The following is a 14,964-nucleotide window of genomic DNA, read 5'->3' as shown; positions in this document are numbered from 1 at the left end:
ATAGTTTAGACATAACCATGGTGACAGAGGATGAGATGGTTGGATGGCATCCCCAACTCAATGGACATGAATCTGAGCAAGCCCTGGGAGATGGTGATGGACAGGGGAGACTACGTGCTGCATGCAGTCCACAGGGTCACAAAGGGTCGGACACAACTGAGTCACTGAACAGCAACAACGAAGCACGTGTGAGTCATAACAAATGCTTCTTGTTGGGGTTTCTAAATAGATCATTCCCAGCTCTGACCCCTAATTACTCACCCAAAATGGAAACCATACTCAATAATGTTGTCTGAAGTATATCCAAAATCCAGACCTTGATTCTATGTTAAAAAATGTGTTTTGATTTGCACTAAAATAATAGTTGACAGTGTTAGTTATATTTAAGAATACAATTAATAATCAATACCATGACCAAGCAGAGTTCATTCTAGGAATATAAGATTAGTTCAATATTAGAATATCTATTAATACAATTTACCACATCATTATGTTAAAAGAGAAAACCCAAACGATCATATGAATGCTATGAAGGCATTTGACACATTCTATTCTTAATTTTTTAAGATTATGATTTAAAAAAAAAATTTTTTTTTAAATCTTAATCTTCTTTAAAAAATCTTAGTAGTATTACTAATACTACTAGGAAACATTATTATATTGTATTATTATATATAATAATATTTTTCATTATATATAATAATATTTTATTATTATATTCCTACCACTTCATTACATTCTACTATTCTCCTTACATGGTGGACTAGATGGTAAAGAATCTGCCTGCAATGTGGGAGACCTGGGTTTGATCCCTGGGTCAGGAAGATCGCCTGGAGAAGGAAATGGCAACCCACTCCAGTATTCTTGCCTAGAGAATTCTATGAACAGAGGAGCCTGGTGGGCTACAGTCTATGGGGTAGCAAAGAGTCAGACACGACTGAGCGACTAACACACAAACACACGCACACTATTCTTTAGGAAATGGGTTAAGTATTCTACATTGGTTATCTCATCAATCAACAATACCCCATGAGTAAGTTACTCTCACAGCCCCAGAAAATGAACTGAAGGTCAAAGAGCCTAAACAACCCTCTCAAGGTAAAACAGCTAGTGAATGGCAAAGCTCAAATTTGAACACAAAGCTCTGTGACCTTAGAGCTCAAACACTTAATAAAGCAGTAAAAGGGGAAAAAATTAAATAGGCAGTTAACAGAAAAATACAAATGGTCAAAAAAAAAACCACAAAGTAATGCCAAGCCTCACTCAAACTTTAAAAAATGCCAACTAAAACATACTGATCTGTTGAATTGATACACATTTTAAAGTTCTGCAAGTATATGTGAAACATAATTTGAAAGTATAAATTAATATACTATTTTAAAGGCCAACTAGACAATGCTTACACAAATGTCACATGCTTATACCTTTGACTTCTAGAAATAGATCCACTTCTAGAAATATATCCTATAGATGTACTTGCACAATTATGCAAAGATACGTTTACCTAAAATGTAAACACCCTTGTTATTTATATAAACTTTAATACATTCATACAGTAGAACACTATTCAGTCATTAAAGTAAGAATGGGGTACCTCTAGATGTTAAGGACATGAAAAGCGTTACAGGGCACACTGTTAAGTGAAAAAGGCAATGTACAAAGCTGGATATAATTTTAATTCTAACTAAATATGCACATGCATAAAAATGCCCATGGAAGTACTCAAGAAACCATTAACTGCATTACCTCTAGGGCTAGGAATGAGGGGAGAAACAAGCACCTTTAGTGTTCACTTTACACTTCTTTGTACTATTTGACTTTTTACCATGAGCACGTATCAATTTAATAATAAAAAAAACTTTAAATGATACAAAAGGTACATGTACACACTGATTACAATATAAAACATGGGTACATATAAAAACAGGGACACCGATTCATAAAGGTTCCGCTTTAGAAATATTTTAATAGTTGCACTTAATCCAGTACTCTTGCCTGGAAAATCCCATGGATGGAGGAGCCTGGTAGGCTGCAGTCCATGAGGTCGCTAAGAGTCGGACATGACTGAGTGACTTCACTCTCACTTTTCACTTTCCTGTATTGGAGAAGGAAATAGCAACCCACTCCAGTGTTCTTGCCTGGAGAATCCCAGGGACAGGGGAGCCTGGTGGGCTGCCGTCTATGGGGTCGCACAGAGTTGGACACAACTGAAGCGACTTAGCAGCAGCAGCAGCAGCAATACAGTGGGAAATGACTTCATCATTAAAAAGGCCAAAAAAAAAGAAGAAAAAAAGATACTGACTTTCCATTGCTGAAGACAGAGAGGAGAGCAGGAAATGATTTCAAATTAACACAGAGAAAATGAACAAGCCATGGCCAGTCAGCCCGCCCCCTCCACTTGTACCCATGTCTCTCTGTGCTTCTCATTTCATCCTCTCCCTTCCGAATCACCACGAGGCATTTCACATACTGTTTTTAGACTTCTCAGAGTGCTGGACTCATTGGTTTCTAGTTTATACAAACAGATGCAACTAAATCTTTTTTTATTTATAATATTCATAATTACAATAATAAAATTCTGCAAACCAAGAAAACTTGGCTCATTCACTTCTAAGCATGTTCCTTAGGTCATCAGTCTTCCAGTCTGATTTGCACACATCCAGAAAGCATATAGATGGTGGTCATGACAATATAAATTAAATTGATTCTTCCCAATATTAAAGAGTTTTTTTCCCTTCTCTAGGGAGAAACAAAGAGAAATAATGAACCTCACTAAACTTCAAGCAAATTATTTCTACTAATGTAGTTAATTCTATGTAAAAACAAGTAGTATTATAGTTTATAATATTTCCAGATACTTATCCATTAATTTGAGTGGTAACGTAGTATTTTCAGATACCTAGCTGAAATGGAAAGGAAGTACTTAAATTTAGATCAAAATTAATCTGAATCAAGATGTCAAGGGGCGAAGGCAGAGTGCAAGTCACATCAGGAACTGCTTTTTATATATTTTGTATAAGGACCACTTTGGAAAAGCTGGTTTTAATAAATGGTAGAATCACATGCTATATCATAAGTTCAGGGTGAGGATTTTTTAATAAACCTTTTCTGCTATTAAGAAGGAAAAATAAGAGGGAAAAAAATCTGAATCACTTGAATTGACTCCTAAAAGTATCAGAATGTAAACCATTTTCTAATTTGGGACACAGAAAATTTGACTAACCTTGGCTGTTGAAGAACAACAACAATAAACGCTTCATTTGCAAGTATGTGTAGAAATAATGCTCATACTAGAAACCACTGCTTTTTCTTTCCTTTGATGGAATTCAGTGTATAAAATATTGAACATGATTTCAAAATTCAGGATGAATTATAAAGAAAACATAGCTAGTTGTTCGATTTAGTGTTCTCCAGAATCCTCACAAACAAGGGGATGATTTGGCTGTGACATAGCCAAAAATTTTATAGTTCTACTAGCCTATATCTCTCATTTAAAAACGGTTAAAAACTAGTTTGATTCAATTTTCAAGTATAAATTAACCATATTTTAAAAAATGAAAACATGACCTTAGGCATGCTAAACTCTTTGTGCCTCAGTTTTCCACACCTGTAAAATGGTGGAGACCAAAAGGAAACTTCCTTCGAAGCCGGCAGCAGTGATTCTTGTGGGTTATCATAAGGAAGGAGGCTAAACAGCAGTGCCTGGCACATGATCCACCCTGCATAGACTTTAGTGTCATCATCCCCACCCAATTTCACAAGAAGTTAGACTGCTAGGGCTCATAACCAAAACAAGTGCTCCTTACTCAAGCTCCCTTGTTAGAGAAATTTATTCTTTGACAAAAGCAAAGGGGAAAGCTCAGGGAATTAAAAATTCATGAAAAACATTTAGCACTGGTGAAAACAAGACAACAGGCCCAAAATGAAGTTGCTTCTACTAAGCCTCAAGTCATCAAACTGCGACTTAACTACAGTTTCTGCTCTCCCAGAAACGGAATCTTAAACCAGCCAATCAGGAGTCACTTGGTCTGCCTCACAGACCCTGCTACTCCCTTAAGGAAAGTGACCTTGCAAATAACCAATTCACTTTTTTTCCTAGTGTAACTTCCTTGGCTCCACCCCCTTCTCCCTATAAAAAGTGTTTCATTTCATGCAGCTCCTCAGGGCCCCTTCCTATCTGCTGGAAGGGATGCTACCGGATTCAAGTCAATCTTTGCTCAAGGTAACTTTTAAAGTCAAGTCATCTTTGCTCAAGGTAACTTTTAAAGTGTTTAGTATGCTTCAGCTTCTCTTCTAACAGGATGCACAGGCTGCCTTCAGGACACACAACGATCTCTGCCTCGGAATCTCTGTCCAGGATGAGACAACCAACCAAGAAACACCAGGACCTCTGCCCACACGGTTTAACAATAAGAATCCCTTCTAAAAGATGTAATTCAAGAAATGATTTAACTAAAGAAAAACTCTGATTTTATTTAAATTCTAATTTAATTGCCTCGGTGATACAACATGAATGTTTATTTTTTAATCAATAAAAATATATAATTCTGGATTATAAGCCTTTTTTATTATTCTCATTCCAAGAATAGCTCTCAACTCTAAGAAATGTACTTAAAAACAGATTAAACAGTTTAATCTATTTTTCTTTTCTGAAAACCAACACTGTAACGGTCACAGAATCTGAATAAAGTGAAAATATCAAATAAAAAGGTAACTTAAAAGTAGCAGTTTATTTTTAGAAACCCACAGAGTTGAAGTTTTCAGTTTCTACTGCAGCACACCACTCTCAGCAACCTGTTGAAACTCAGCTCTGAAAATAACCCCACAGCATAAAAGTCATGTACATTTTCTGGAGCACCATGGGTCTGCTGCCTCATCCACGTTATGCAATGAGCATATCAAACTACCTACATCTGCTTTTAAATGGGAGCTATAACTTGGAATTCTCTTTTAAAATATCTAAGGAGAGTCAGTTCCACCTTTTTTGATGGAGGCCAGTAAAGATGACTAACATTCACAATTCCTTGAAACAAGTATAATGATACACTTATTTAAGCTGCTCAGTCTTTCAAATGAAAGGCTCTTTTCTATGGTCCTGAAAACAAAACACTATTAATTTGTATTTTCATTTTTTCTTAGCAATTTGATTATACTATCTTATGTAAAATAACAGCAACAAAATCAATAATCTCTGGTTTTAATGCAAAACCGAACGTAGGAAAAAATGGTGGTAGTGGTGGTGAAACCCACTTGTTAATGTTTTCAGTTGCACCATTAATTTTCAGAAAACATGACCAAACGATTAGCTAGTATAAAACACACTGCTGAGCTCTTGGTATCAGAATGCAATGACAGTTACATTCTCCAGTAATCAGCTCCCGGAAGTAACTGGTTCAATCTGATTAAGAGGGCTGGGGGGTAGGGGTGGGGAGGCGAAGGCTATACACACACCCATCCAAAATTAAAGGTTAAATCTTAAAAAGTGGATCAACTCATTTTCAAAATAACCATCTACAAGTGCAGCTTATAATTTAGGGGAGACTGAAGTTGCTTTCTGTTTTTACTTGAAGCTAAAGGATGTTACATTTGAGAGCAATCTCTCCCATCTCCCCACAAATATTGACATGGTGTTAATTAAGTTAATCCAAATTTGCAGTAAGGGAATTAGCTGTAAGAGATACACAGAATTATGCACTTTAGTCAATTAAAATTAAGTGGGAGGGATTATCAGAGAAAATAACATAGATACTAATATCGTGACATTCTGATTAGATTAAAATTTGACAAATTGAGCCTAAAGATATATAAAAGTTTATTTAGCACCCATTGTGTGTCAGGTGTCACGCATCTTTTTTTTTTAAGCTTTGCCTACATCTCTTCATAAATTATACCAACCCATTTTTACAAAAGAGGGCTTAAGGAAGTTGTTCACGGTCACACAGCTAAAAAATAATGCAACTGAAATCCTAAATTACATTTATCGGCCTCTGGCCCAGCCCACTGCCAAACACACTGCAGGCTCTTGTTGAATATTTGGTCAATAAATGGAAGAATGGCCTCAAATACAAGCTCTTTGCTTCTATACCTCCTGCCTTCTGTAATCATGATAAACATGAGGTTAAGGTGCTCTCACTGGGAACCTGATAGTTAGCCTTACAGGAAGTTTAGCTGAACAAGCATTCAAAGTGAATGAATTACAACCAAAAGACCCTCCATCCAACTCTGTCCTCGTTGTTCTGCCATCCTTGGTCACCCACAAGATGCAAGACCGTCTAGACAACCAGCTTTCCCCAGTTTCATCCCCATGCTTCTCTAAGCTTCCCCGTTGGTCCTGGAAGGCAAAGCATGTTTACTGCTGCTCTGCCCAGCGCCTAACACCGTGCCTGGTGATGCTAAGTGCTCAATAAATATCTACTCAATAGCTGACCTGTGGGACAGCCCCTGCCCCCAACCACTGTAAGAGCACCACTGCTGTCAAAGGTCCTATGCTCTGCACACAGTGGGATCCAAATGATGGTGAGGGATGGCCCTGGCTCCCCACTCTGGCATCCAGACCATACAGGTACTCCCTGCTGATGCCCTGCTTCTGAGATTCATGACATTCTGGCACCCCTGGACCAGCATCTAGCTCTGTCTTATTTCCACCCCAGTTCTGCCATACTCACAGAACACATCAATGTCCACAGCCACCCTCAATTTTTTTCTGCTTCCTCAACCCCAATAAAGCTTCATCCAATATCTACTTTAGCAGTCTCACTCCACAACTGATGCATACTGGTCCCAATTCCTCTGGAATCTTAAAGCATATTACAACACAGCTGACCCAATCTTCCCATCCTTCCAGGACTCCTATTTCCTTACCTCCCATTCTCTTTTTTTCTTCGACTTCACCCAGAAATGCCCTTTTCCCACAGTTCACTAATTAGTATGCTCATAGTTTAGTAGAAGAAGAGAGACATTTGAACAGCCACAATATCAAACAACGTGTAACAGTAACAGCAGCTTGGGTGCACACATAGATGGCACAGCTTATAATTAAGAAAGAGTGCTGAGGGGTAGGGTACATGGCGCGGGGTGAGTTGTCGAAAGGCCAGACAAGCAAACCTCATGGAGTGTTTCCAATGTGAAGAGGCACATGGATGCCAGGAACAGAGGTAAGAACACACACGCCATGAATCAGGGCCAGGGGCCCCGACATACCAGCATCCTGCCTGTCCAAGGGTGCCACTCACGTTCAGCCTGTTCTCATAAAAATGCCCAAATGGTAAAATATACTTTTTGGTTTTGTTTCAATCATCAGTTCCTCCAGATAAATGTGCAATTTCCCTTTTGAAAAGCTTCTTATGAGAACTTTCATATCTCATACAGACCACATCAAGGTCATGACACCTAAACCTCAGCATCCATAGTAAGACAACTCCAGACAGCAGCAGCTTCTAGGAGATATTACAATTATTCAGTAGTACAGCTTTGTGATACCACCCTGGCAATTTCACTACAGTTTACAAAAGACCAGGTCTGCAATGGATTGGGGGTGAAGGGGCAGGGAGAACTGGTCCTTCACACAGCTGTGGAGTGGTGACCTCCACTCTGATCATCCTTACAGAACAGCTGCAGTTGGTTCAAATGTCCACCCTATGTCCTCCTGTCTATTTCACAGGCAGTATCTAGGGACCTGACACACAAGGGGCTCAGCAAGCTGCACAGGCCTCCCTGCCATCTTCCAAGCACTTGGCATCTGCTGGCCCCAAGTCTGAGAACACATTTAGGAGCAGGAGGAGACGCCCCACCCAGCCCTGAACTACAGACCAAGGTTTTACTATTGTCTTTCTCTTTCCTTTCCTGGGGGTCTCCAAGAGAACTTGGGAGAAATTGCAATAAACGTCAGGAGCTAATCTCCCACTGGCCATAGACAGTTTATCAGCATTCCTAGGCCTAACAAAGAAGAATCAGAGGTGGAACACCTGCCATGGTCCACTGGGCTGTCTTGCACTGCAAGGCAGAAGCACCAGTCAGCTAGGACTGCCAGGGAGGGCGGAGGTGGGGAAGAAACTGGGCCAGAAGGGGAGCAGCACTGGCTCTGGTCCCCTCCTCTGACTTGTGATGGATCCCAAGGGAGAATCCATTTTAACACAAGCCTGAGAACACAGAGCGAACAAGTGGCTTGGAATCACTCCCCCAACGAGAAGTCCCAGGGCCTGTGCACTGGCCTCTCAGAGACCACCCCGCCCCCGCCAGGTCCATCCTCCACCCTCCTCTCACCTCCCTGCCCAGTGCTGGCACTCTGGTTTCATCTGGCTGCCTCCACGGAGCTGTCTGACTCTTAACTTCAGCCCCGCCCCTGGGTGTTATCTTTCTAAACAATTCTTGGTGTCCCACTGTGCAGTCGACAAGATACCTCGGACAACCTTAAATCCAGTCCAGGCTCCTGGAGGCCCCTGCCTATTTCGAAGACTCATGTGAAACTCAGGCTGAGATTGTGGAACCAAACTGGGGTGAATACTGTATCAAGTGACTTTCATGTATTATCTATTGTTTGTTTAATCATTACAATCTTTTTGTGAGATAGCTCTTATCTCCATTTTATAGCTGGAGAAACAGAGGTACCTAAGACCAACACACACACACACACACACACACACACACACACACACACACACACACACACACACTTTTAATAAGCGGCTATATGAGTAGCAGAGTAAATACTCCAGCCTAGGTCTATCTGAAAGCAGAGCCCACACGGCCTCCCCTGGTAAGAGAGACCCTAAACATGTTGCAGCAATGGTTTTGTTAAAGGCAGAAATAACTCCTGGCCTTCAAGCCTCTGCTGTCCATGGCCTTGAGCATCTGCTTACTTCAGGCCACAGGTGCCTGATGGCAGAGGTCAAATGTAGAGCACCAGACTATAAAAAAGGATTTATAATAAAAACAGCTGGCTACTAGTGACAAAGTACAGATACTGCCCTTATCTACCTGCTGAAACCCACATCATAAGCCTTAAAGACCAGCTCAATGGCACCTTTGTGTGAGCCCCACACCCTGGAAGAACTATACCTTTTCTCCTTCTCACTCTTTGGATATTGTGGTACTAAGCACACACCTACTAGACTCTGAACTTCCTAAGGGGCCCTATCCTGCTCTTCCTGCATCTTTAGCACTATAACTGGCACAAAATAAAGACTCAGTAACCTTTGCTAAATGAATTAGTAAATTAAAGCAGGATTCTCACAGAATGCATTATCTAGTGTTTTTGACTATCAAACTTGAAATAAGCTTCTAAGCACAAAATATAAATGTAAATATATTCATACCAGCAAATGAGTTTGAAAATATGAGAATGACCTCGGGGAGAAAACAATTTGGGGGCTAAAAGCTCTTGTCAAATAACTTTAAAATAAAAACAATGAACACCAAGGCTACAAAATATTTTCAAAACAAAACAAAAGGAAGCATATGCTCCCTGAATCAAGGAAGCATATGTTCCCTGAATCAGATTCAAGACGAGATCTGAACTTCTGCTATTTCACTACTTTTCTTGGGAACTAACCATGCTCTGTTTGAGTGTGATATTACTGAGTTTTTAATGTGCCATTTTACACAGTGGGTGTGTGAGATTCAAAGACTTAATTTCACCTCTGAATTATTCCACACGCTGGTTTAGGGAAAATTAGATCTTAGCTCTGTTAAAAATATACTATAAAATTCAGTTGCTCATGTTATGGCTAAAAATTGAACAGCAGCTAATTCTCAACATGAGAAAAGAAAATTAGCTAATTCATAATTTGGAGTTTCATTTTCACTTCCATTTTAAGGAAAAAAAAATGATGTACTAGATCAAGTGATGCTCAATAGCTGTTCATGAAAGCAATACTAAATGTCCAGGCAAAGACTTCATGGTCTTCAATGGGGCATCGTGACCAGACAGTGGATGTGTCCGTACAATCTAAGAACAAGTCACAGGGGGAGGTGCCTCACTGCTGGGGACAATTGTCAGAACTCTAGAAAAGCAGTTTTCAAAATCTCAGGGAGCCAACTTATGAAAGACAAGAAAAGTGGAATCATGACAATTAAATGCAATGTCAAATCCTTGAATGTGCTTGAATGAAGGAAAAAAAAAAAAAAGACATACCAAGACAACTGAGGAAATCGAACTCTAGACAGTAGATTAGATAACAGCATTATATCGAGGTTAAATTCCCTGCATGTTATATTATGTAGAAAATGTCCTTGTTCTCAGGAGATATGCATGAACTATTTATGATTCCTAAAAGGTTCAGTTAAAAATAAATAAATACAAGTATTCGTCTGGGCATGTGCAAGGAAAAAAAGAAAAGAGCATATAAATGTGGCAAAATAGTAGTAACACCTGGGAAATCTAGATAAAGGTGTTCACTGAACTATTCCTCAAACTTTTCTATAAGCTTGACTTTTTCAAAATAAAATTCTGAGGTTAAAAAAAATTCAGAGAGGTCTGACCTCCTGAGAAGGCATTGTCTCAAGATTAATGGGTCATTTCTATTTGTTTTTCAATTCAGAGCCAAAACCACAAAGGAAAACCATTAAGCTCTTTAAAAAAAAACCCTGCAATGTGTAAACAATAAAAAGAGAGACCCATATTAAAGGATGAATATCAAATACTGTTATGACTCTTTAAGGCTTTTTTGACAGACTAAGACACAGAGTTGAGCATTTTATTGTTTTGTTCTAAACTATGTTCCAGGGGGCTGACCACCAACTTTTTTGAGAGCCTTGATACTCTGCTTTACAAAAACCATCTAACTTACCCATAACAAGGTGATTATTGCTGCTATGACCTCAAAGTGAAAGAAAATGAAAATAAGAAACACTCGATGAGATAAATAACTTATCTACAAATTCACACAGTAAATGGGTGGTTTGAACTCAAGTCTGTGTAACTCTACATTCTAGGGTCTTTCCCATACAATATACCAGATAAAACACAATGCAATAGAGTTGCTGTTTGCTTTAAGTTTTATTCTTCAAAGATTTATTCAGCCACTATCTCTATACTACCACTAATTTTAATAGTAATTAAACAATAAATGGGCTTCCCCAGTGGCTCAGTGGTAAAGAATCCGTCGGCCAAGCAAGAGATGGGGGTTTGATCCTTGGGTGGGGAAGATCCCCTGCTCCCCTCCAGTACAGTATTCTTGCCTGAGAAATCCCATGGACAGAGGAAACCTGGCAGGCTACAGTCCCTGAGGCTGCAAAGAGGCAGATATGACTTCACAACTAAACAACAACAAACAATAAACGGTATATTTCCTTTCTTTTCCATCAAAAAACAATCTTCCAAAACAAAGTCCATAAGCTTTAAGAAAATGAAACCCCAAATTATCAGTGTTATTTCTATCAAAAGTCTAAAACAGATTATGTATATGACTTTTGTATATCTGAAAAGACATACCGATAAGAAGTGATTACTCAGAGGAGAAATGGATCATAAAAGAATGAAAGAACAAAACAAAAAAAATTGTTTAAAAATAGGATTAGGATCATGGGATGCTGTTTAAAAATAAGTTTATGGATAATCATATTGTAATATATAAATGTATTGAATCAACACTCTGTCCATTTTAAACATACACAATGTTACTAATACATGCCTTTCATTTCTGAACCAAATGGAAAACTAGTTTATGAAACTTCTAAAGACTCTTAAAATTCTAAGAATTTTGTTTGAAAACTGAGTGAAACTAATTCCTTTTATAGAAAGAAAAACCAACAGGTTTATGGGCGGGCACTGGAAACACATGAAGACAGTTCAACAGATACAGTGCTATTAAAAGTATAAAAAGGATCCAGAATAATGTATCTGTTAGACACACTCTTAATATAAAAGTCCCCTCATCCTCCTGAACCATAACAACAACAACAAAAGGCATGAAAAGGAAACATGTTTTGTTTGAAGCACTCGGGTTGAAATATCTACTTTTGACAGATGCAGTATGAATTGCAAAGCCAAAACCTCAAAGATTTAGGAAACTCAGTCAGATAAGGACTATGTATATAATAGTCCCAAGCTTTCATTCAATCAAAAGTGACTGAATACCTAGCACTATCAAATTGTTTTTGATTGTTGTAATGTATACACACAGTATTTGTTGTTATAACTATTATTTAAAAATAGTAGTAGTAGTGTTAGTCAGCTGTGCCCCACTCTTTGCGACCCCGTGGACTGTATGTAGCCCATGAGGCTCCTCTGTCCATGGGATTCTCCAGGCAAGAATATTGGAGTGGGTTGCCATTCCCTTCTCAGATAACTTCCCAATCCGGGGATCGAATTCAGGTCTCCTGCATTGCAGACAGATTTTTTTTTTACCATCTGAACTACAGGGAAGCCCTCATTTAAAAATAATAGATAAATAAGAAATAAATTCTTATATCCTATACGTCTGATTGATTTTACCTGACGTAATTTTTTTTCCCTTAAATTACAGGTCTCACATTACAAATTCAAATTTATAGTTTATTTCTAGAAAGTATTTCTGAACTAAAATGTCATCAAAAAAAGATATCCAAAGAAATATTTTTAACTATCAAATATGAATTTCTCTATTTTAAGTGCGTATCTATTTTTGTTATTTTTTGGAAATGCTATTTCAAAAGAAATTGAAGTCTATCTCCACTTCTAAATTAAATTACTTTTAGCCACTAAATTAAATTTACAAAGAGAAATAAAGAATTTCCTCCTCAAGATGCCTTAAGACTGTTTCTGTTTTCTTCTTTGTCAAAAAAGTTTTAGTGATCTTTTTATCTAAGGTAGTAAATATTTCATTTCCCTTGCCCGAAAGACTGAAAATGTATATAAGATATACATGTATATAAGATATAAATGTATATAATGAGATGCTTAGCATAGTCCCTGACCTACCAGGGTACTCCATAAGCCAGTTGTCTTTTCCTCCCAATAATCACCGTCAAAGTTCATTCCTACAGTGGTCTCCAGCATGTTATATTATTAGGGTTGTAAAGAGTCCAACACGACTGAGCGACTAAGCACAGCACTACGATACTTATACCTTCAAAAGCTTTTGTAACACGGCTCTGAACTTGATATCACTTCATTTCTCTTTCAACTGCTTCCTGCTGTTTTCACATTTCCTATTACCTGTCACTCTAGGAAAAAAATGCAACATTTGACTTGAATGCGTATTTCTTTGCTGGGGTTCCATCTTACCTGCATTTCCAGCCAATTTTGCTAAGATACAATGGACACAGATTTAGCCGCGGTGGTAGGGGCTGAATCAATGCTGTTTCAAAATGAACCGACATTGGGACTTCCCTGGTAGTCTAGTAAAGACTCCACTCAGGAACCTACTGAGCCCTGGATCTATCAAACCAATGGTAAGTATATTGAACAACACATGTTAATGGAATTTGCCCAGAAATAATGTCTCACATCAGGCAGAAAGGGAGATAATTTATTCTAAGAGTCTTAATTACATTTCTATGGAAAGACTCTCACATCATGAAGACAAGATATCACACTACTGATTCTCTCTTATCGTTCCTCTCTGTTTTCATCACTATTGACAAAGACTATGTATTACACCAGAATAAAATCACTCTTGATTACTCTACTTTGGGATAAAGTCTGATTGATACCTTACTAACAAACACATAATTTCTCACTCCACAAAAGGCATTATAATCTACTCTTTGTTTCCAACATTTAAAATAGATACGCCTTGACATTACAAAAAGCTCACAAGGATAAAGCAGATACCATCCCAATAGAACATATTTTCCTAATCTCTGTCTTATTCCTTATAGACCTGGTCACCACATAATAAGAGTAAATTATACCAGTAACTGTTGACAAATTAAATACAAAACTTAATTTTAAAACACCCTTAATAATAAAGCACATATAGAAAGGAAGTAATTTTATGAAATAAATGACTAATTTTTATTGTATAAATGTCAAAGATGATCTATTTGAATTTTATCTTGTTTTTCAACCAAAAAACTGTTATAAATAAAAGAATGTCATTTTTTTCAAACCAAACATGGTAGTACTTCATTTGTCCTGTATCTTTAGAGAAGAAGGTACTTCACAGAGGTGAATTTTCCAAACAATAATTTATCCATTTCAATGCCCAAACTCACTTAGGATAGAAATGCTTTCAGCTGTGTCCTGTACTTACCCACCCATGTTATGTAGGTGGTACCCAGTACAAGTGCGTGTTAAGTCACTTGAATCATGTCTAACTCTTTGCAACCCTATGGACTACAGCCCGCCAAGCTCCTCTGCCCAGGGTTTTCCAGGCAAGAATACTGGAGTTGGTTGCCATACCTTCCTCTAGGGGATCTCCCCACCCCAGGGATCGAACTCGCATCTCCTGCATTGCAGGCAGAGTCTTTACTGCTGAGCCACGGGGGAAGTATCCAGTGTAGGGAACCAAATCTAAATTCTTGCCAATGGCTAAGGTCTCCCTCATTGTGAATATGCAAGAGGTTACTAAGGTATCTCTAGGATACCAACAAATATAAAGCAATTTGCTCCTATTCTAAATGGCTCCATGATGACAAGTTCTTACATCTCAGTGTTATGAGTTTTCATGTCTTTATTAAAAACTATCATCCCTTCCCGTTTTGAGTCTCCTTCCCTGGTGGTTCAGACAGTAAAGCATCTGGCTGCAACGCAGAAGACCCGGGTTCAATCCCTGGGTGGGGAAGATCCCCTGGAGAAGGGAATGGCAACCCAGTCCAGTATTCTTGCCTGGAGAAGCCCACGGACAGAGGAGCCTGGTGGGGTCACGAAGAATTGGACACAACTGAGTGATTTCACTTTTACCCAAGTTCTGAATCACTTCTTCTAAACTGTGGCTGGCAAACCAGATAACCATTAGTAATTTATCAAGTGCAGAAATAAACAAATTTGGGTGAGAGTCTCCATACATTAGCCACAGTGGGATTTTAAATTCAGCCACTCAG

At 38.4% G+C, this 14,964-nt stretch overlaps 1 protein-coding gene and 1 long non-coding RNA gene across 2 annotated transcripts in view; one reads left to right on the top strand and one right to left on the bottom strand.

The window, feature by feature from the left end:
• The window catches only part of PRKAR2B (protein kinase cAMP-dependent type II regulatory subunit beta), a 111,055-nt gene that overhangs the window by 70,269 nt on the left and 25,822 nt on the right, over window positions 1–14,964 (bottom strand). The gene's annotated exons all lie outside the window — the stretch shown is intronic.
• On the top strand, window positions 3,525–4,552 carry LOC121819398 (uncharacterized). The gene is made up of 2 exons (XR_006059624.2): window positions 3,525–4,222; window positions 4,301–4,552. It is a non-coding gene; the product is annotated as an uncharacterized LOC121819398 (long non-coding RNA).

The sequence above is a fragment of the Ovis aries genome, chromosome 4 (genome assembly GCF_016772045.2).
Source record: "Ovis aries strain OAR_USU_Benz2616 breed Rambouillet chromosome 4, ARS-UI_Ramb_v3.0, whole genome shotgun sequence".
Lineage (NCBI taxonomy): Eukaryota > Metazoa > Chordata > Mammalia > Artiodactyla > Bovidae > Ovis > Ovis aries.
The sequence above is the reverse complement of the archived record's forward strand: the minus strand, read 5'-3'. Positions and strand labels throughout refer to the sequence as shown.